General features: G+C 42.9%; 1 protein-coding gene across 2 annotated transcripts in view; it reads right to left on the bottom strand.

The window, feature by feature from the left end:
* CLPTM1L (CLPTM1 like) overlaps positions 1–23,200 on the bottom strand; it is a 469,239-nt gene extending 446,039 nt beyond the window's left edge. Inside the window, exon 1 of one of the 2 annotated variants that reach the window (XM_063452024.1) lies at positions 22,905–23,200. The gene's annotated coding sequence lies outside the window, so the exon portion shown is untranslated. The remainder of the gene's footprint in view (positions 1–22,904) is intronic. The other variant, XM_063452023.1, reaches the window with a different exon arrangement.
* Between the last annotated feature and the right edge of the window lie 422 nt (positions 23,201–23,622).

The raw sequence follows: 23,622 nt of genomic DNA, 5'->3' as shown, positions 1-23,622 counted from the left end.
AATTAAAGGGTTGGTGGATTAATTAAAGGGGGTGGATTTATTAGAGATGGGGTGGATTAATTAGAGGGGGTGGATTAATTAGAGGGGGTGGATTCATTAAAGGGGGGGTTCAATGTACATACCGGTACCGTAAATAAATAAGCCCTACCCTGAAAATAAGCCCTAATGTGTTTTTTGAGACTAAAATATATATAAGACCCGGTCTTATTTTCGGAGAAACACGGTAGTAGTGTACTGACCTGCTGCCTACATAGACTAGATTAATCTGTTAAGCGAAAACTAGCTAACCTTACTCTAGCACCTACATTGTTCAGCCAAGCTTGTTATAACTATATAGTGTTGATGGGTTTAACGCAACTGTCACTAGACATAACTTTTAAAACATGTTAATTTAATACCAGCCTATACCTTGCATTGGTGTTTAACAGGAGTTTCTCATTCTGATAATTTAATATATGTATTTGGGCTCTGGTAGCCCAAATGTTCATCGCATGGTTTGCTAGACAGGGCAAATCGCCTCAACACTGTACCCGCGTACGTGAAGTTCTACAATTAAGCGTGAACTAGCGATATATAGTCTAAGCATGTACACTAATACTCATACGCTTATCTCTTGAATCGTTACTCGTTAATCTTTTTTAAAAAATGTATGCAAGTCTCTCATGCCGCAACACTGTTATGTTATACTTATGATACTGGAGCCTGCTGACGCCGTTGTGGCCATACAGGCACTGTTGTACTCACCTGCATACCAAAAATAAAGAATTAAAAAAAAAAAAATAGCTGACCTTGAAAAATTCTTCACCTAGCTAAATTCTCAGATGTGCCATTTGATTTAATTTGCAAACAAGTGAATGCAAGTAATGTGTGTTTGTGCGGTGTGTATGAGCTAAATATAATGTGTGGGTGCGGCGTATACGAGCTGAATAGAATGTGTGAGCGGCGCGTGCTGGCTGCACGTAGTGTATGTGGTCGGTGCGTTCTCCATGCAATATGTGTGTAATATTCTGGCTGCATGTAGAGTGTGCTGGCTCAAATATTGCATGTGGTGTGTGCTGGCAGCATGTAATGTGCATGCTGGCTGCATTTTACATGTGTATGCTTGCTGCATATAATGTATGTGTGAGTGTGTTGGTCGTATGTAATGGAAGCATGTGTGTGTGAGACGCATGCTTGCTGCATGTAATTTGGAGTGTGTGTGGTGTGCTGGTTCAATGTAGTGTGTATGCTATGTATTTTGAGATCCAATTGAGACATTCCAGACATATGATTATTTTGCTCAAATATTTAGTCAGTTCTATAAAAAATAAGGGATCCAAACTGTGATGAGATTTCAGCTTGGTCCAAAATGTACTAGGCCTAAAATCTCCAAGTGGCATATACAAGTACAGGTATCAGTTAGTTACATATAGCTAAGATACGGTCAATGTACTGAGCATGTGCAAGAACTGAAACCACATTCTATTGTCTCCTAGTCCCATGTTGCCTGACCATATAAGGTAATCCTGTGTATGATGTTTGATGATTGGTGTAAGGGTACAGATGGGGGATGTATAGCTTATAAAAAGCCTCTACTCCATGTGCTCAGACCTTTTGAACATTAGTTCAGCTGAGACCCGATCGCTGAAAATAAAGATCTTTGCTTCCTGAAATGACCTGTGTCTGGACAATTTTTTTTTTTTTTTTTTGAGCATTGATGGAAATGTTTTACTAAAACCTTAAACAAAACGATAACCGTATGTTTTTTTGCTCACTGTTACTGTGTAGTCATTTCCCTGTGAGGCCTGAATTATGAGGTACAGAGTGGTTCAGGTAAGTAAAACTCAGTATTCCCTGCACTCTGCGGCCACAGCACTGCAAGAGGAGCAATCACCATTAGGGGTCTTTGCAAAATATGCCAAGACTCCAGATGGAGACAGTCTCTTTAAAGGACCACTCTAGGCACCCAGACCACTTCAGCTTAATGAAGTGGTCTGGGTGCCAGGTCCTGCTAGGGTTAACTAATTGTTTTATAAACATAGCAGTTTCAGAGAAACTGCTATGTTTATCAATTAGTTAAGCCTTCCCCAGCCGCTAGAGGCGCTTGCGTGATTCTCACTGTGAAAATCACAGTGAGAGCACGCAAGCGTCCATAGGAAAGCATTATGAATGCTTTCCTATGTGACCGGCTGAATGCGCGCGCAGCTCTTGCCGCGCGTGCGCATTCAGCCGACGGGGAGGAGAAGAGGCGGATCGGAGGAGGAGAGCAGGAGGAGAGCTCTCCGCCCAGCGCTGGAAAAAGGTAAGTTTTTACCCCTTTCCAGAGCCGGGCGGGAGGGGGTCCCTGAGGGTGGGGGCACCCTCAAGGCACTCTAGTGCCAGGAAAACGAGTATGCTTTCCTGGCACTAGAGTGGTCCTTTAATACAGGCATGGAATCTACCGTAGCTCCCTGTGTGTAGAGGGGTGCCAATTCTTTTTGGATAAGACTCTTCACAGACTTAAATGTACATATGTCCCGGTGTTGCTTTAGGAGACTCGCCTTCAACTTTGGGTGTGGTCTGTCCTGATGTGCGAATGGAACATTTTGCTCTGTGTGTACAGAGCCTAGCACTCCTAAAAGATTATCCCCAGAGGGTCCCATCTCTCAGTAAATACTATTAAGTGGCCAGATCTCAGCTTACAGGTTTATGAGATCAGAAAAAGCATCAATCTTTCACCACAAGACTGGCAAGATGCAACAAAACGCTTAAATCTTTTGGCATGCATGAGTGGGAATATGAATCTGATTCTCTTTAGAAAACAAACAGAAAATCATAATTTCCTTTCAGAGGAAGCACCATCCTTTTCAAATCCCTAGAGGCAGACATGACAGCAGGGGTAATACTGGAATGCAATGGCAGAGTTTTTTTACCTGGCACCTCCTTATCAACTAAACACAGCAGACGGGTTTATATTACTGGGTTCCTCATGGGTCATTATTGGGAAATAAAACACTTTAATGTTGATGTTATTTGGGTTTTAATAGAGGTGGAGGGGGATGAGGGTGGAAGAGTTAAAGGTTGATGGAATTGTCCAGGAAAAGGAATTGTCAAAATACATTCTCAAACTGTCTTGTTTGGATCAAAGTTCAACAGACTGTTTCCTTTCATTTTTTTTAATCATGAAATCTGGTAGTTTTCCGCTTAGAAAGGAGGGCTTCACATTTTTACTGATTATGCTTAGCATGAACACGGACCACTAATGTATGGTAAATATTTTTATCCACCTCTCCACGGCAACATCCCTGGACCGATACTGCATGGACCTCCTTTCGTCTTGGCGCCATTGGGCCTTCTTCATCCAAGAGACCATCGGCTTCTGCGCAGTGGGTATCGGGGTGCCCCGTCAAATTTCGAACCCCGGCTACAGGAACTTCAGGTAAAAACCCATTAGAGGGTGAAATCTGTATCTGACCTTTCCCACTGGAAAGAAGAGATGTGTGATCACCGCCTTAAGCTAAACGCTCTGTAGCTAGCCCGTTTAGCATAGGGTCTGTTAGTCCGGCTGAATTCTGATGTATATATGTTCAGTCGGATTCCGGTTTCAGGACAAGTTGAATTCTGTTGTAAATTTAGTTCACTAGATCTCGAAGTGTGGAGCTATTTGATTAACTGTACACCAGTATAAACTCTGGTCAGTTTAGAAAAATACTGTTTAGTAAAACTCTGATGTATATATATTGTTTAGCTAGATTCTGGTGTAAATATTGTTTAGTTAAGTTCCGGTTTAGAATGTGTATGTCTTGCTAAACGTTTGATGTATATGCTGTTTAGCGGACTCGATAGGTGTTTCATTACGCACAACACCAAAACCATGACTTGATATAGGGTTGTAATTTATTATGCGATCGGGTGGTTTAGACGTTGATTAACTGTGCAGATAATTGTATAGCTTTTGGTGGGGTGGGACTTTGTTCTTTATGTGTGAGACGTCATTAATGTTGTGAAACGTGTGAGCATCCTGTGCGTGTGTGTACATGTGTGTTCTGGCCTGGTAACCGCGCCACATGATGTTATTGATAAAGAGATTTGTGTGTTAATTATAACTGTTTGTATATTTATAATGCTTTGAATCAGACTTGAAATCATGGGTGCTTCTGATTCACAAATTGTTGGTCATTTGCCTTGTATGTTAAAAAAAAAAAAAAACTTTGCTAAGGAACATGCTGTTTGGGATTATGGTGTATCACGGTCTCCCAAAAGATTAAAATACTCTGTGTAGCAGAGAATGGCCTGTTTTGGTAACGAGTGGCCCTCCTGTGGTGGCCTTGATCCAGATTTAATACAGCAGGTCCACGATGTTATAACTAGTAGGCTGGGGCTTTATGATCAGTTTCCATATATTGATTGTTGGGAAAACAGCCTAATTGTTGGGAAAACAGCCTAATTGGATCAAGTTATGCCACAAGGAACAATGAAGCCTGATGGTTGCCAGAACTCGTTTGTCCACTAATGCCTCAACTCCACCTAGTTTGGACACCCCCCGAATCTGAGCTCCCCTTACCAACTCCCTACGCTTCCTCCCAAGCTAGAACTGGTGTAGCTGGTGTTTCCACTTCCCCTGCTCCATAGTCTCCACCTACCCACTCACCCACCTCACATAACAGCTTACCTGGTCTGGGCACACCTTTTCCTGTGCCAACTGGTGCCTTTTTGGTAGGAGCGTATTTTGTTATAGTTTAATTTTATTATTAACAGTCAAAATTGTGATTAGAATTCTTAATAACAGTAACAGAGTGTATTAAACCAGATGATTCTCAGCAATGACATTGTACCATAACTACTAACATAGCACTATTACTACAGGGAGCACTGACTGTCCCAGGATATAATACACAGTGAATCAAACACAATTTGATAGGTAGACACCAAAAACAATGATGAATAACCACTAAAGTTGGATAATGAGACCAGATGTGACTACAATAACCACTGTGTCACTGTAGAAATAGCCGCCACCTATGGTTTAAAAATAAACATACTACAAAAGAAATACGCTCACATAAAGCAGCATTACATATACTAATGTAATTAAGGCACTTTTATATGTATAAACCCGATACAAGAACACTTTTCTGCAAACCTATAAGTACAAATAATTATATAGCATAGACCTTTTTCCGTTTTAAATGTAAACATTTTATGTATGAATTCTCCAGTTCACCATTTTTTTGGGAAAGTATGTAATGCTGCTTTATGTGAGCGTATTTCTTTTGTAGCATGTTTATGAAGCTCAATTAAATGAGCGTTTTAGTGATTACCCAGAAGTTATTACTTTATATTTTAAATGCAGACAATATCTGTTTTTTATTATGGTACAGTAATTAAGTAGGATTTATTGTAAATACCATATAGATATACCCGTTCAACACAGTTTTCGATTTTATGTAAACGCATCAGTAGATGAAGGGTTAAATTTAGACCAGCACAATCAGACTGAACAGTATTTAATAGAATGAAGAAACAAGGATGCCATCCTCTGATGAAGTGATCCTATGATCACAAAACGCACTAGACGGCAGTCTACACTGATCTCCAGGAAAAAGCAGATTGGAACGTATCCAGAGCCGCAGTGGAACGCACGCAGCCGACAGACAGTGTTGATACAGCACGAGGAGGTCCAGACTCACTTTTATCCGGCCAGTGAGAGAGAGATATTAACAGCATTGGACCCTCAGACTGTAATCCTGGTACTGCTTTTTCACTTGGAACATTTTATGTATTTGTCTTTTATATACATGTGTATTATTTTGACAGTGTATATGTGCTAATAAAATCTTCTATAGTACGCACTCTGTCGGCTTTTATTTTTCCTACCCCTTCATATGGGAGGAAATGGTATAACTAGCTGATACATTTCTATTTTATTTATTTTTAACCCCTTAAGGACGCATGACATGCCTAACACGTCATGATTCCCTTTTATTCCAGAAGTTTGGTCCTTAAGGGGTTAAATATATCCTTAAGTTACGTTTTCCCATTTAAGCTCCATCTCCACAGAGTCCTGTAATTACTATTGTCTAACTAAATGGGCACCCAGTACTTATAATACTCACAGACCTGTACTATACAGAGAGCAGCACTAAAAGGGGGCACTGACTATTCGGAGATATTATATTTTATATATATATTATATAATTATGGGTTGAACAGACATATAGCACCAATTCCAAATTTTGTTTACTTTTAGTTTTGATTGAAACGTGTACAATTGGCTCCGTCCTTAACCCCCTTCCGACGCAAGACGGAAATTTTCTGTCATGCTTGTACTACCATAACATTTTCAGTCATTTACTGAAGTTAACCACTGATCGCTGGGTATCCGAGGCAGACCGGGAGCGCCTAAAAACGCTGACCCTACACCGGTGATCACTTTGACAGGCTTTTAGAGCAAACACATGTGCTGCAAGGACTCCTGATCCATCTCCCTACACGTCCGCGTTCAGTGTGAAGTGCAAGGAGACTGATCAGCACTAATCTGATACTCCCTGCAAAAAATAAATAAAAATGTTTAAAGTAAAATCCCATCCAACCTTTAACGATGTTAAATAAAAATGAACCCCGTCCCTGCCATTTGATCACTGACTACTATTTTATTGTGATCTGAATTTATTTTTTAACCCCTGAGGGTTAACTTATTTGTATTTATTTTTTATCTACAGGGGTTAAAAATATTAATTTAGATATTTAAAAATTACATATTTAGCTAGCTGGGGTAGGGGGAAGTTAATGGGGAATTGCGAAATTTGATGTTCGGCTAGCTAGGGGTTAACAGTTAAAAGAAATTGTAAAAAAAATTTAAATGTTTAAAAAAAAGATATAAACAAGTTATTAATAACGTTAAAAAAAAAAAAAAAAATCCCACCACATTCACCCAGTCCTAATAAAAATAAACCCCTTCCCTGCCAGTTAAAAATTTTGAGAGTGTAGAAAAAGGTTTGCAGAAAGTTTAAAAAAATTTAAGTAAAAAAAACAAAAAACTTTAAAAAGTAACAAAATAGATTTTTAAAAAAAAAAAAAAAGGCTCATTATCACTACACATGGAACAAACTAGGGAAAAAAATAGTCCACGCTTAGGTTCAAAATATGCCTTTTAAAATATTCCAGGGTATATTCTTTAAAAAAAAAAAAATGATATGCGTTTGAGTTTAACTGGTTGGTTATTCAAAGTACCCCACAAAGTTTGAAATGATACCCTTCAATATCCAAATATACCTGGCAAAGGTACATACAGGGTTATTCCTGTACTCAGACGACGTAGCTGAGCAACCTATAAAGCAAGCATGTCAAACTCAAAGGCTAGCAAGGGCCAAATAAACAAGTGTTAAGTTTATGTGGGCCACAAAAAAAACAAATTTTCATAGAAACTTAGGTTTATTTTGAAAAGTACAGTATAATATATATATATATATATATACACACACACACACACACACACACACACACACACAGAGCTCAAAAAATTTAAGGGAACACAAAAATAACTGAATGAATTAAATATTCTTCTGAAATACTTAAAAAAAAAAAATTTTTTTAAATGGAAATCAAATTTTTCAACCCATGGAGGTCTAGATTTGGAGTCACATCCAAAATTAAAGTGAAAAACCACACTACAGGCTGATCCAACTTTGATGTAATGTCCTTAAAACAAGTCAAAATGAGGCTCAGTAGTGCGTGTGGCTTGTATGACCTCCCTACAACGCCTGTGCATGCTCCTGATGAGGTGGCGGATGGTCTCCTGAGGGATCTCCTCCCAGACCTGGACTAAAGCATCTGCCAAATCCTGGACAGTCTGTGGTGCAACGTGACGTTGGTGGATGGAGCGAGACATGATGTCTCAGATGTGCTCAATTGGATTCAGGTCTGGGGAACGGGCGGGCCAGTCCATAGCGTCAATGCCTTCGTCTTGCAGAAACTGCTGACACACTCCAGCCACATGAGGTCTAGCATTGTCTTCGCCATTGTCACCCAGGGCCAACCTCACAAGGGGTCTGAGGATCTCATCTCAGTACCTAATGGCAGTCAGGCTACCTCTGGCGAGCACATGAAGGGCTGTGCAGCCCCCCAAAGAAATGCCACCCCACACCATTACTGACCCACTGCCAAACCGGTCATGCTGGAGGATGTTGCAGGCAGCAGAATGTTCTCCACGGCGTCTCCAGACTCTGTCACGTCTGTCACATGTGCTCAGTGTGAACCTACTTTCATCTATGAAGAGCACAGGGCGCCAGTGGTGTATTTGCCAATCTTGGTGTTCTCTGGCAAATGCCAAAACGTCCTGCACAGTGTTGGGCTGTAAGCACAACCCCCACCTGTGGACGTCGGGCCCTCATAGAGTCGGTTTCTGACCGTTTGAGAAGACACATGCACATTTGTGGCCTGAGGGAGGTCATTTTGCAGGGCTCTGGCAGTGCTCCCTCCTGTTCCTCCTTGCACAAAGGCGGAGGTAGCGGTCCTGCTGCTGGGTTGTTGCCCTCCTACGGCCTCCTTCACGTCTCCTGATGTACAGGCCTGTCTCCTGGTAGCGCCTCCATGCTCTAGGCACTACGCTGACAGACACAGCAAACCTTCTTGCCACAGCTCGCATTGATGTGCATCCTGGATGAGCTGCACTACTTGAGCCACTTGTGTGGGATGTAGACTCCGTCTAATGCTACCACTAGAGTGAAAGCACCGCCAGCATTCAAAAGTGACCAAAACATCAGCCAGGAAGCATAGGAACTGAGAAGTGGTCTGTGGTCACCACCTGCAGAACCACTCCCTTATTGGGGGTGTCTTGCTAATTGCCTATAATTTCCACCTGTTGTCTATCCCAGTTGCACAACAGCATGTGAAATTGATTGTCACTCAGTGTTGCTGCCTACCGTATATACTCGAGTATAAGCCGACCCGAATATAAGCCGAGGCCCCTAATTTTACCCCAAAAAACTGGGAAAACTTATTGACTCGAGTATAAGACTAGGGTGAGAAATGCAGCAGTTACTGGTAAATTTCTAAATAAAATTAGATCCTAAAAAAAATATATTAATTGAATATTTATTTACAGTGTGTGTATAATGAATGCAGCGTGTGTGTATGAGTGCAGCGTGTGTGTATATGAGTGCAGCGTGTGTGTATATGAGTGCAGCGTGTGTGTATATGAGTGCAGCGTGTGTGTATATGAGTGCAGCGTGTGTGTATATGAGTGCAGCGTGTGTGTATATGAGTGCAGCGTGTGTGTATATGAGTGCAGCGTGTGTGTATATGAGTGCAGCGTGTGTGTATATGAGTGCAGCGTGTGTGTATATGAGTGCAGCGTGTGTGTATATGAGTGCAGCGTGTGTGTATATGAGTGCAGCGTGTGTGTATATGAGTGCAGCGTGTGTGTATATGAGTGCAGCGTGTGTGTATATGAGTGCAGCGTGTGTGTATATGAGTGCAGCGTGTGTGTATATGAGTGCAGCGTGTGTGTATATGAGTGCAGCGTGTGTGTATATGAGTGCAGCGTGTGTGTATATGAGTGCAGCGTGTGTGTATATGAGTGCAGCGTGTGTGTATATGAGTGCAGCGTGTGTGTATATGAGTGCAGCGTGTGTGTATGAGTGCAGCGTGTGTGTGTGAGTGCAGCGTGTGTGTGTGAGTGCAGCGTGTGTGTGTGAGTGCAGCGTGTGTGTGTGAGTGCAGCGTGTGTGTGTGAGTGCAGTGTGTGTGTGTGAGTGCAGTGTGTGTGTGTGAGTGCAGTGTGTGTGTGTGTGAGTGCAGTGTGTGTGTGAGTGCAGTGTGTGTGTGAGTGCAGTGTGTGTGTGAGTGCAGTGTGTGTGTGAGTGCAGTGTGTGTGTATGAGTGCATTGTGTGTGTATGAGTGCATTGTGTGTGTATGAGTGCATTGTGTGTGTATGAGTGCAGTGTGTGTATGAGTGCAGTGTGTGTATGAGTGCAGTGTGTGTATGAGTGCAGTGTGTGTGTATGAGTGCATTGTGTGTGTATGAGTGCATTGTGTGTGTATGAGTGCAGTGTGTGTATGAATGCAGTGTGTGTATGAATGCAGTGTGTGTATGAATGCAGTGTGTGTGTGTGTGTGTGTGTGTGTGTGTGTGTGTGTTGCAGAGCCTTGGTGGGGGGAGGGCAATGTTTTTTTAATTTTTTTTATTATTTTAATTTTTTTTATTATTTATTATTTTTTTATTTAATTTAATTATTATTATTTTAGTATTATTATTTATTATTATTTTTATTTAATTTAGTTATTATTTTAGTATTATTATTTATTAATTATTATTATTTTTTATTATTAATTATTATTTTTTTTCGTCCCCCCCTCCCTGCTTGATACATAGCAGGGAGGGGGGCTCCTTCCCTGGTGGTCCAGCATTGGCAGTTCAGTGGGGGGAGAGGGGGGCTGCAGAGAGCATTTACTTACCTGTCCTGCAGCTCCTGTCAGCTCTCTCCTCCTCCGCGCCGTCCGTGCAGCTCCCTCTGTCAGCTCCCAGTGTAAGTCTCGCGAGAGCCGCGGCTCTCGCGAGACTTACAATGGGAGCTGACCGAGGTGCTGAACGGACGGCGCGGAGGAGGAGAGAGCTGACAGGAGCTGCAGGAAAGGTAAGTACAGCTCTGCCAGCCCCCCTCTCCCCCAGTCTGTATTATGGCAATGTAAATTGCCATAATACAGACTATTGACTCGAGTATAAGCCGAGTTGGGGTTTTTTAGCACAAAAAATTTGCTAAAAAACTCGGCTTATACTCGAGTATATACGGTAAGTGGACAGTTTGATTTCACAGAAGTGTGATTGACTTGGAGTTACATTGTGTTGTTTAAGTGTTCCCTTTATTTTTTGAGATATATATATATATATAAATAAAAAAAAGCGACCCCCTCTACTAAACCCCCTGACTCATGTCTACTAAATCCCAGTTCCCCCCTGGTCTACTAAATCCCAGTTCCCCCCTGGTCTACTAAATCCTAGTCCCCATGTCTACTAAACCCCTGCCCCTGTTAAAAAAAAAAAAAAAAAAAAAAAAACACATTAGCCAACAAGCAGTGTCAGAGTTCGGCCTCTGGTATACCCCCAATGGCACCATCTGCACCTTTAAAAAAGCAGGACCTCATGTTACTCCTTGAAACCCTCACACACACTCACTGAGACACTGTCAGGATTACAGAATGATCCAGCACGTAGAATTGTATAACACAGAGGACTGATAGGTAACGTATACCGGACCTTAGAATGGCCGGACTAACGTACCAAAGAATAGTCAGGAATAGTCTAGGTCAAGGGAAACAGAAAAAGACACAACAATAAGGAAAAGCCAGGAGTAACGGATGCCAGAAAACAGGGAAGTCAAAAACAATGCCAAAGTCAAATAACCAGAATTACCAGAATCAATAACGCGCTCTCGGACAACCACAAGGGAAACCACGACAGGGCACTGAGCAGGATTAGAACTGGGCCTAAATACCCCTCCTCTAGATCTGTAACCGGCCTTTGACCCCAAATCAGTTACCAGGTTCTATTTGCATAACTGCTGCTCAGCACAACTTTTCCTGTGTGGACAGTAAATGTCATGAACCACGTTTTTATAAGCGGATGAATATGTGACAGACGCACTCACTGATATTCACACAGAATCACTCACACAGGCTCTCTCACAGACATATACTGACATACACACATAAAGCAATGCACACAAACACAAATTTCCCACCAACACTCATTTCTTTTCTTTTTTTCTTTTAATTTAAATCCACCCAGCCTCTCTACCTTTGGGAGAGCTGGGTGGATTTCTTAACTGGGTTGTCTAGTGGGGCTGCTGGTCAGGTGGGCGCGCCGAGAGGGATGCCAGGAGCCGAAGTGATATATTCCGGGTCCCAGCATCACTGCAGGGAGCTAAGTAGGGAGAGCTTACACTCAGCACTCCCTCGCCACAGCCCGCAAACATTAGTTGTGGGCCGCGAGTTTGACATGCATGCTATAAAGTGTTATACTGCCATAGCATATACAGGAATTGTGAAATATACAGTAGAAGCTCCATGTGTGGGACAAAATGGCAGAAACATGCTTATTACCACTAAACTTTGTACAAAATAGCGAAAGAATTATCCCACGCATAGGTTCAAAATATGCCTTTTTGAATTACTCTGGGGTGTACGCTTTAAGAAATGGTAAGCCTTTATGGGGTAGTTGGAATTTGTAGCCTACTAAAATACTCCAAAATGGGACATGGACACAGCGTAAAAATTCAAAGTTTGAAAAACAAAACTGGAATGGCTGGGTCTCAATGTGCCCCTTCAACATCCACATATACCTGGCAAAGGTACATACAGGGGTATTACTGTACTCAGACGACATAGCTGAGCAACCTATGATGTGTTATACAATTGTAGCACACATAAGGTTTGCAAGATATACTGTGCAAACACACTTGGTTTGTCAAAAAGGCAGAAAAAATGCTTACGACCACTGCACTTGGTACAAGCTAGTGCAAAAATGTAAGAAATGGTATGCCTTTATGGTGTAGTTGGAATACGTTGCCTCCTAAAGTGCTCCAAAGTGGGACACGGACGCATCAAAACCCTCCATGAAAATTCACACTTAAAAATCTGAGCTTGTCACGTCTCTTTTACAGGACTGTAACTTCACAAAATAGTGTCTAGGTCATACGTTGGGAATATTGTTTTACGCAGAAGATAGAACGGAGCATGGGGGATTTAAGAACAGTGGTAAATATGAAGTGTAAGAAATACCTACCAACAATGGAACATGTATATTAAAAAAAAATTCATTTTTTTTCCCTCACCACAAACATTGACATAAATTAGTTAAAATAATGGTGACACCATTAGGCACAATATACGCCATATAATATACCGCCCCAGTTTACAGCGGTAATTTGCGCCATGTACGCCAATGTTAGGGCACAGATTCACATATCGGGAGCGAAGATAACCCCGTTCTGCCTCAGCAACGGCACCAGACAGGGGTGTCCTTTGTCACCCCTGCTGTTCGCGCTCTCTCTCTAGAACCACTCCTGCAGGTGATACGCCTGAATCGAAGTAGGAGGTCAACAATATGTGGTATCGGGATTCGCGGATGATGTCTTATTAACTCTGACAGATCCGAGGGAATCCATGTTGGCATTAACAGCTGTTTTGAAGACGTATGGGGATATAGCCGGATATAAGGTAAATATGAATAAGTCCAGCGTGCTCCCCATAGGCATGACGGGGACAGATATACAACATATAGGGAAGACATCACATATGAATAGAAAGGGACAACATTAAATATCTTGGCATACGACTAACTGCAGACCCATCTCAGCTATATCAACAAAACTATGCTCCATTGTTCAGAACACTGATGACTGACATGGAAAATGGAAAGAAAAAACGATTACATGGATAGGAAGAGTTCAATCGGTGAAAATGAACGTGTTACCTCGGTTATTATTTTGTTTCAGGCACTCCCGATTAAACTGACTCGATCTGATTTAGGGCCACTCCAACAAACGATTGGCAAATTTCTATTGCAAAACAAGAAACACAGGGTCTCTCGCAATATCCTCTACCGGGCTAGGGACAGAGGGGGTCTGGGCCTCCCACACTTTTATTTGTACTATGTGGCAACCCAATTAGCCCAAGTGGCGCTCTGGCACTCCCCCCGCCACCGCCAGAGGCGAGGAGATGGGCTGACCTAGAAGCCTCCCTCCTGGGGATGGATATGCCTCACTTTCTCATGTGGACTCCTAGGGAACACAGACTTAATATTTAAGTAAGTTGCCCAGCAATACTACATTCATTGAAGATATGGGATGCCCGTTCTTGAAGAACAAAGCCTTTACACCGGGAATGACAGCCCGAGACTTCAGAGGCATAGAACGCGCGGGAATGCAAAGGCTATACCAATTGTTTGAAGGAGGGTCATTCATAACATTTGAGGAACTACAAACCAAAACCCCTCTGAGACCTTTTGACTTTTTTTAGATACCTTCAGCTCAGGGATTATGCCCTCAGGTTAAGAAAGCCGCAATGACACAGATGAAATTCTTCGAACAGATGTGCGCAAAGGAAAATTTCCTGAGCGGATTAATCTCCTATTTGTACACGCACCTGAGCACCACAACATCAGAATGGGGTGAGATATCATACATTGATCAATGGGACGCAGACCTTGGCGAGACATTGGAGGGCATAGAGTGGCAGGAAATGTGGGAGGCGGCCGCACGGACATCTATGTGTGTCTCACTGCAGGAACAGTCATACAAGACACTATTTCGGTGGTATGCTACTCCGGTAAAACTATGCCGGATTAATAAAATCTCAACTGATCTCTGCTGGCGGGGATGCAGCCTGAAAGGAACGTATAATTCATATGTGGTGGGAATGTCCAGTAACACAAACTTATTGGCAACAAATAGCACAGCTCTTACGAGATATATTTGAGAAAGAGGTTAAGTTAGACCCGTGGATGTTCCTACTGGCTAGAACTATGGACAACTGGACTGTTACGATTGCCTCCGGGCTAGCAGGAGGTTGGATCGTTTGGATGTCCTGGTTCCCGAACACAAAGAGTCGAACGGAGCGGCAATCGGTAGAGACCTGTAAGTGTAGAATCTCCCACTAGCTATAGCTCAGCTAGGATACCCTTTCCCCACAAAACGAGTCAAGGCTGCGATTTGAGGGTCAAAATAGGAACTGGCTTTACTGACACAGTACAGCGTTATTTATGCAAACATTCTCGGTCCAGGGACAACTCCCTCTGGACTGAGTGGCATGTCGGGACAAAACATACAATCAGACAATGACAATATACTGTATCCTTTGAAATAAGTCCCCGCCCTTCTTGAGGATAATGAATCCAACGGCTGGAATGCCTTGATTATCCCCAAGGGCCCAAAATCCCACGTGGAATAGCTATAAAGAGAAAACAGTATAAAATGTACAATTATATCATTTCACTATGAATCCCTCACATTCCACCCATCATTAGGTAGCTCGGTTCCAAGCGCATCATCCATGCGAATAGCGCTCAGACCTCACGAATGGCACGTCCAGTCTCGTATGTTTTTAGTCCCAAACACGAGGTGGCGGCCATGTTTTAAGCGATGGCAATATGCAGCGGTACCTCGGCGTGATCTTATGGAACTCTCCACGGCCAGACTGATATGCGAACCCCCGCTCTCTGCCTGGAAGTTGTTACCGTTCGGGGTACGAATCGGGGACCGCCCGGGAGGGGTACTTAACCTGCGGTTTACCACAACATTCCATCTCAATTAGCTCGTGGTTAACCGCAAACCGCAACTCCCTGGGTGATCAAGTGGCGGCACACGTCTCCAGCTGGGTGGTCGGCCGTTCGGTACTTCCAGAGGTGACCGGGGTTAAGTGGCGGCACACGCCGAGAGCTGGGGGGTCCGTTGTTCGTTTGCCGAACTTCGGTATCAATCCTTTCGTGTGTTTTGTAGTTTTCCAGCAAAATGTCGGTAGCAGCAGTGATGAAACAGTAACAATGTAACAGTAATGTAACATGGACAAAACCGGAACAGGCTCTGATACATAAGGTGAATCTGGCCGCTAGGAGAGCTTTGGCACGGGTCTGGCTGCAGAGAGAGGCTCCAAGCCTTTCTGCAGTGATACAAAACATTAAAGAGATCTGCCTGATGGATCAATTGACAGCAAGGGTTAGAGGAACAACAAAAAAGTTTGCAAGAATATGGGGCCCCTGGATAGCTAGCACAGCGAATGCTTGACACCTTCATAGTCGGTACCTATAGTATATCATCCGCCAGATTTAAGGGACTTATAGAGAATTGTACCCCTATGTGAGAAGCTTGCACAATAGACTTTAAAGGACACAATAGACAATAGGCCCATCTCTGACAACTGGAGAATTCTCTGATCGCTCCCCCCATGCCCTCCCCTAGCTCTATCCTCACATTCTCCTCACTCTCTTCTCTCGCGTTATTATGTGAGAATCTCTCACATCCATTCTCTTCTTACTCTTATATAATCCTATATACAATGCACTACTATATCGCATAGACAGACGAAAATGAAAATTACGAGAAAAGAAAATGGATCTGTTTACAAGCTGGATATATACACATTTTACTTGATATCCATATGAGCAACCAAGGAACAATATGTTGAAACAATATCTGTTAACATTGTAACTTTAGTTTATCATGTTTATATTTTTATTCAACAAAAAACACCAGGACGGGCAGGGCGTCGGATGCAGGCAAAAACAAATAATAATAAAAAGACTAATTAAAAGACGCAAAGACTTACAAATGGAGGACGGAAAATGACGCTGAATGTCACTAAAGCTACACAATAATCTGTACTGCTTACTGTTGTATAATATTTTGTGTATATTGGATGCCTTGTCTTGCCTTGGTACAAATAAAAAAAAAAAAATGCAAAATACGAAGCCGTCTGGCACGTTGTAAAATTGAAGATTATGCTAGCTTTAGTGTGCTAATAATCTTTATTTTAATAATGACAGGAGGCAAGTATTTTCCCTCCCTGTCACGGGTGTAAGGTAGGTTTGCCACTAATGTTTTGTACTTACATTGATGATTGTATTTCCAATAATCTGGAATTCTCATTGGAGTTTTACATAATAGTTATTCAAATTTTCGATTAGATCGTAATTTACAATTTGCTTATATGGGATGTTGTATACGGTACGTTAGTTGGATTTACATGTTCATGCCTATGTGCCTAAACCTTTCACAAATTCTCTTTTCAGTATGATTTGTCCCTGAAGACATTCGATTGTTCGCGTGAAACTCTCTGGAATTTTAATCCTTCTGATTTGATTCGTCCCTGAACACTTTTTCGTTGTTTGTGTGGAATTCACGGGAAAGTTTGCTCCTTCAGATGTTGGACTTAGGAGTTATTCTTATTGCTGGTTATATGTTTACTTGCGCTTGATGTCGCTTTCTGAAAGAAGTAGTGATGAGGTCACTATGCCTTATGTACATCCTACTCTCTTATGATTGGTTATTTTCTCTATGTGTTTCTTTGCTGCTCTGTGGCGCTAGTAAAGAGAGATTATGCAAAATACTCACCTCCTGTCATTATTAAAATAAGATTATTAGTACACTAAAGCTAGCATAATCTTCAATTTAACCATGCACCGCCATTTAACAGTTTATTTTGTAAATGTGTACTTATGTAATAATAAAAAATAAAAATAAATAAAAATCACTAAATTGTGCTCAATTATATCTCCAGCATAAAGAATGATGACACCTGTATACCTCATCCAGTAAAAAGGTAACTTTAAGATGTGTATGGTGCATTTTGGAGCATTTTAGTAGCTCATACCAGTGGCAGAACTACCGAGGTCGCAGGGATCACAGAGGTCGCACCAGCGACCTGGGCAGTCACTCCAGGAGGCCTGGCCACCCTGCAACTGCGGGTCCCACCGGCTAAGTAAAGTGGCCCCGGCTTGAGTGTTGTAACAATTGGGGCCGCTTTGAAGGGGCCCATGTTATGTATTTCCAGGGGGCATGGTCAGTGCTTTAACAGCGCTATCGGGCCTCCTCTGATGTCAGACGCTGGGAGGAAGTGACTGCCCTGGTCACGTCCTCCCAGCAACCACCGGGAGCTGCGCGTGAGGAAGGAGAGAAGGGAGTCAGAGTGTGAACTGACTGCCATCAGGCTGAGCCATTGGACCCCAAGGAAAGGTATGTGTCTGTATGAATCTCTGTATGTATGTGTGAATATGTCTGCGTGTCTGCCTGTGTGATTGTATGTATGTGTTTGTATCTGTTTGCATGTGTGGGGGGGAGGTGGAAATGTATGGGAGGGGGATGGTAGATGTATGGAGGGAGGATGGACGGGGGGAGGCACCATGGCCCCGTAGTTTCTAGTTATGCCTCTGGCTCATACATTTAAAATATATAAAATGCATACCATTTGCAAAATGTGGACTCTGTGTGTACTTTCACATAATATATTTTGAGCATTATTGAGATACCACTTTTTTTTTTTGAGGATTAAATTTTTACATACACATTTTTTATATCTCATGTTTGCCACAGTAAAAACTAAGGATCGACCGATTATCAGCCTGGCCGATATTCGGTATTTTCGGCAATATCGGTATTGGTCCATAAATATATTGCCGATAATACATACCAGAACCGCCGGGCTCATTACAAGCCCGGCAGTCCTGGTGGGCCCAGCAAGCTCTTACTTACCTTCTCAGCAGCTCCCTTCATCTCCCCTGTGTAAATCACACAAGAGTTAGTCAGGGGAGCTGAAGGGAGCTGCTGAGAAAGTAACAGCTTGCTGAGCCCCCACTGCACAGTCCATGCCACCGGACCACCAGGGAATGCCATTTCCTCCCTCCCTGGCCAGGTAACAAGAAGGAAGGGGGAGGGACTAAAAATTGTTATATATATATATATATATATATATATATATATATATATATATATATATATATATATATATATATAAATAAAATAATTATTTTTTTTTTTTTTTAAATGCCCCTCTCCCCCATTTTACACAAATTACATACATACAAAAAACACACTGCATTCATTATATACACACACACTCTGCATTCACTTTACGCACACTATACACACACACTGCATTCACTTTACGCACACTATACACACACACACACACACTGCATTCACTTTACGCACACAATACACACACACACACACACTGCATTCACTTTACGCACACAATACACACTACATAGACACACTCTGCAGTCATTATATACACACACTACACAAACACACACAGCTCCCCTGTCTAAACACACTGCGTCCACTACATGTGGCATGTATATTTTGTGCATTTACCTTTAGGAATAGTTTATTTTTTCAAAACGGTAAATGTACAGAATATCGGTAAGTTATCAGCAATCGGCCTGAAAGTTTACAGATTATCGGTATTGGTGAAAAAAAAAAAAAAAAAAACAATATTGGTCGATCCCTAGTAAAAACAATCCCTAAAAATACACTCCGCAAAATTGTAGTACAACAATTCTTTCTTTGTGTAACTTTGCCAAGTATCAATCTTAACCCGAAGGATTTTCCTACTGGTTTTAGCAAACAGATTTCTAGGCTAAAATCTAAAACCATAGTGTGGTCTCTAACAGGTCTATACTGCGGTTTTCAGCATGACAGATATGTTCCTGTTATACTGTATCTCCAGCATGCTTTCCATGCCGACCACACGGTTGTGTGTGCTGGGCAGATGTGTCTATATACCTTTTTTGTTCCCACAGCCAAAATGCATGTAAGAGTTGAATCCATATGACCTCCACCCACTTAAATCCATATCCAATGTGTCTACAAACTTCAATGCAGGACCTATCCAAATGAACCCATGCCCAAAGATTTTGTGCAGCTGACGTACAATAAGTAAATATGCATGATGTCCAATTTACTTTAAAGGATCACTATAGTGTCAGGAAAACAAAGCTAAGGTAAGCTACTTACTTTAATCCAGCGCCAAGCTCCCTCTCCTCCCCCACCGACGTCAACTCCCGAGTGGAGCGGAATGCGCATGCGCAGCAAGGGCCGCGTGCGCAAACAGTCCATAGAAAAGCAGTTCTCAATGCTTTCCTATGGACGTTCTGCACGCTGGAAGTGGTCTGGGTGCATATAGTGTCCCTTTAATCTGAATTTCACAAGCAGAGTCTTGGGAAAGGAGGGTAAAAATGTACTTTGGGTATTTTATTATTTTTCTATTTTACTAAAAGCAAATAGTGTATTTTATTATTAAACGTCATTAATAAAGTAAAAACATTGTGTCTAGAATAATAGACAAGAGCTCCGGACCTCCGTGGGCACTGCGGTGGGTGCTGCATGTCCATTGGGGAGCCATGCATTGGGTGCTGTATGTGCATAGTACATTGAGTGCTGTGTGTTCAAAAGAATACCTTGCATTGGGTGCTCTGTGTGCCCATCAGGGTGCCTGCAATGAATGCTGCTCTGCCAAAGAATACCCTTCATTGGGTGCTGCTATCCTGCACCAAGTACTGTCTGTGCCAATGAGGGTGCCCTGCAATGGGTGCCCCTGCAATGTCTGTGCACAGGAATACCTTGCACTGGGTAATGTCTGTATCCATCATGGTGCACTGCACTAGGTGCTGTCTGTACCAGTGAAGGTGCTCTGCAATGGGTGCTGTTTGTGCCAGTGAGGGTGCTCTGCAATGGGTGCTGTTTGTGCCAGTGAGGGTGCTCTGCAATGGGTGCTGTCTGAGCCAGTAAGGGTGCTCTGCAATGGGTGTTGGCTACACCGTTGGGGGTGCTCTGCGACGGGTGCTAGCTACACCGATGAGGATGACCTACAAAATTTCATTTTGTAGTGCTTATTTAGGGATCAAGCAGATACTACTCTACAAGTGTAATTGTATTTTACACATGAAAAAGACTTGATGTGGAGATTCTGAATAGTTCATTATTTTATGTTAAAGGAACTTTATATGGTCAGGAATACAAAAGTGTATTCTTGACCCTAAAGTGGAAATAAATGCAGTTTAGGCAACATCCCACCTTAAAAATGACCTTATTCCAGAGCAGTGCAGCTCCACGCCGCCTCCTTGGCTGACATCAGAATTGATGATCTCTGCCAATCCAATGCTTTCCCATAGTATCTAACAGTCGATCGCAGCAGGCAGCACTACTTGACTCTGGAGGAGCGAGAATGCACCTTCCTCCACTGATTCCTGGCAGCAGCAGGATTTCTGTGTGCAAGCAGCACCGCAGCGGTAGAGCATCAAGGTCGGAGCCAGCAGCTGTAAACAGCAAGCAGACCTTCAACTGTGGTTGGAGTGTCTGTTTGCCGATATTGGTTTTTATTTTACGTATACTACTGTAAGGGGGCGGACATGGGTTTGTGAAAGGTGACAACAGGGGTTTTGTGGAAAGGGTGTGTCGTTTATTAGATCAATTCAATGCAATGATATATACACCAGTGTTTTGCAACCTTTTAACACCCGCGGCCTGGCGGTGTGTGTGTGTAAGGGGTAATGTGTAAAGTGTCTAAATTGTGATGGGGGGTGATAAGGGAGAAAATGTATATTATTTACTTAAAGGGGGTGGGGGGGAGGGGAAGCGTTATGCCCCCCTTACCTCTGGCCTGGAAGGAGGGGACATATCACTGCAATCCCTGGTGCTCCAGTGGTGGTGCGTGCCCTTCAGCCTGCAGCTCCTCTGACTGCAGGCTGACCTCCCTATTTTTTTCAAGCACAGCGCTGTGTTGGAGTGCTGCCATGGAAACATGCGGCAACTCTCCAACCTGCCTGTTTGCGGGAGGATCACAGCCTCCTAGGCCCTACCTCCCTTAAACTGCCAGGAGACCAGTGAGGGAGATCTTTGATCTCCCCAACGGCCCCAAAAAAGCAGACAGCAGGGCCTGCTCACCCCCGGTTAAAGTTCTTGCAGACCGGCACGTGGATCACCGGTTGAAGACCACTGACATATATACATTAACATAATAAAAGGTATTTTATTTTAAGAAAACTTGTTTTTTAGTAGGAAGACCTTGATGAGCTGGTCATTTATAAAGTAGATCATGATACCAAAAAAAAAATGGCATCTCTATTCTGGTGCAGTATTGAGAGTGACTGGTTGTACAGGATGTGGTTAAATATTAGATGGAAATGGACATTAAGTGTTATTGCAAAAGATATTCTAATCTTAAAGGGATCCTATAGTGCCAGTTTTCCTGCCACTATAAGCTCTTGGAGTGCCCCCCCCCCCCCCCAATGCTTTTCTATGGGGAATTGAGCGACGCTGGAGGTCCTCACACAGCGTTAGGATGTCCAGCGACGCTCTAGCAAAGAAAATCTTTGCTATGAGTCAGGAAGTGCCCTCTAGTGGCTGTCAGGCAGCCACTAGAGGGGGAGTTAACCCTGCAAGGTAATTATTGCAAATTATAAAAAAACTGCAATAATTACACTTGCAGGGTTAAAGGACCACTCTAGTGCCAGGAAAACACACTCGTTTCCTGGCACTAGAGTGCCCTGAGGGTGCCCCCACCCTCAGGGACCCACTCCCGCCGGGCTCTGGGGGGAGGAAGGGGTTAAACTTATCTCTTTCTCCAGCGCAGGGTGGGGAGCTTTCCTCCTCGCGACGTCATCGGCTGAATGCGCATGCGCGGCAGGAGCCGCGCTCTTATTCAGCCGGTCGCATAGGAAAGCATTTACAATGCTTTCCTATGGACGCTTGCGTGCTCTCACTGTGATTTTCACAGTGAGAAGCACGCAAGCGCCTCTAGCGGCTGTCAATGAGACAGCCACTAGAGGTTTTGGAGGCTGGATTAACCCGCAGTATAAACATAGCAGTTTCTCTGAAACTGCGATGTTTATAGAAAAAAAAGGGTTAATCCTACAGGGACCTGGCACCCAGACCACCTCATTAAGCTGAAGTGGTCTGGGTGCCTAGAGTGGTCCTTTAAGAGTAGTGGGAGTTGGCACCCAGACCACTCCAATGGGCAGAAGTGGTCTGGGTGCCTGGAGTGTCGCCTTAAGTGCCTATCGTGGTCCTTAAACCGATTTCTTGGTAATAAAAATTTCCCCTTTTCGTAAATTGTTGTAATAAACTAATAGTTAAATTATGGTTGCCCTAACAGAAGTTAATTTTGTGTTGTTGCAGTTTAATTAAAAACACACACACACACACACACACACACACTAACCAATGGCTGCAAAACTACGGGACAGATACCACTAAAACAGTTTATCAGCAAAACAAAATATTTATTGCCACCAAAGGAAAAACGGCTAAACACACAAAAAAAAGAAAGATAGATTTATATATATTACCACTCTGAACTCCAAAACGGTGAATAAAGCATCACAAAACATTGTCTCACACATAAGCTTAACACCATTTATTTAATTTATACATATTAAAATAATACTTACCAACATGCCAATCTGAAACAAAATATACCAATTAGGTATTGAATCTCTCTTCTTCCGTAACGGAAGCCTTAATCCACTTTGTACTATAGGAGGACTTCCTTTAAAATGACAAGAGCATGCGCGACAAGAGCCTTGCGCTTTCCGGAAAAGGGAAAGAGGGAAACGCACATGCGTAGTAAAACGTTAGTTCCTTTCTAAGCCTATTTCATGATACAGTTATTTTTGTTCCGAGGTACGACAGAGCGAACGTGCTAAAAAGGTCGGCGTTGTATTTGATGGTGAATGACTGATGATTCCTTGCCCTTTTGATTGCCAACACGTTTTTTTACTATACAATTTGTTAAGGGGTGGAGTGAAGAGAGGCGACTAGAGATGACTTAACAACACCTGGTGTTCTATCAACCCTACCCCGTGAAAATTCCCTAACTCGTCACTTCCTGTGACGCGGCCGCACCGGAAGTGACGTTTGGACGGGGTTGCACCACCGCGCAGGCGCACACAAATTAGGTAGGGAATTTTCACGGGGTAGAGGAAATATAACGCCACAGTGCGCACGCGCAGCACAGTACTCCCGTCGGAGGTACAGCGCGCGTGCGCACTAGTGGGCAGGGAGCCCTTCACAGACCGCGCGTGCGTAGTATATGGGTAGGGAAATTTGATGGCTATTAGCCCTGTGAAATCTCTCTACCCTTATACTGCGCATGCGCGGACTCAGATA

Source organism: Pelobates fuscus, chromosome 4, assembly GCF_036172605.1.
Source record: "Pelobates fuscus isolate aPelFus1 chromosome 4, aPelFus1.pri, whole genome shotgun sequence".
NCBI classification, from domain to species: Eukaryota; Metazoa; Chordata; class Amphibia; order Anura; family Pelobatidae; genus Pelobates; species Pelobates fuscus.
Note: the sequence above shows the minus strand (reverse complement) of the source record. Positions and strands in the feature narration are given on the sequence as shown.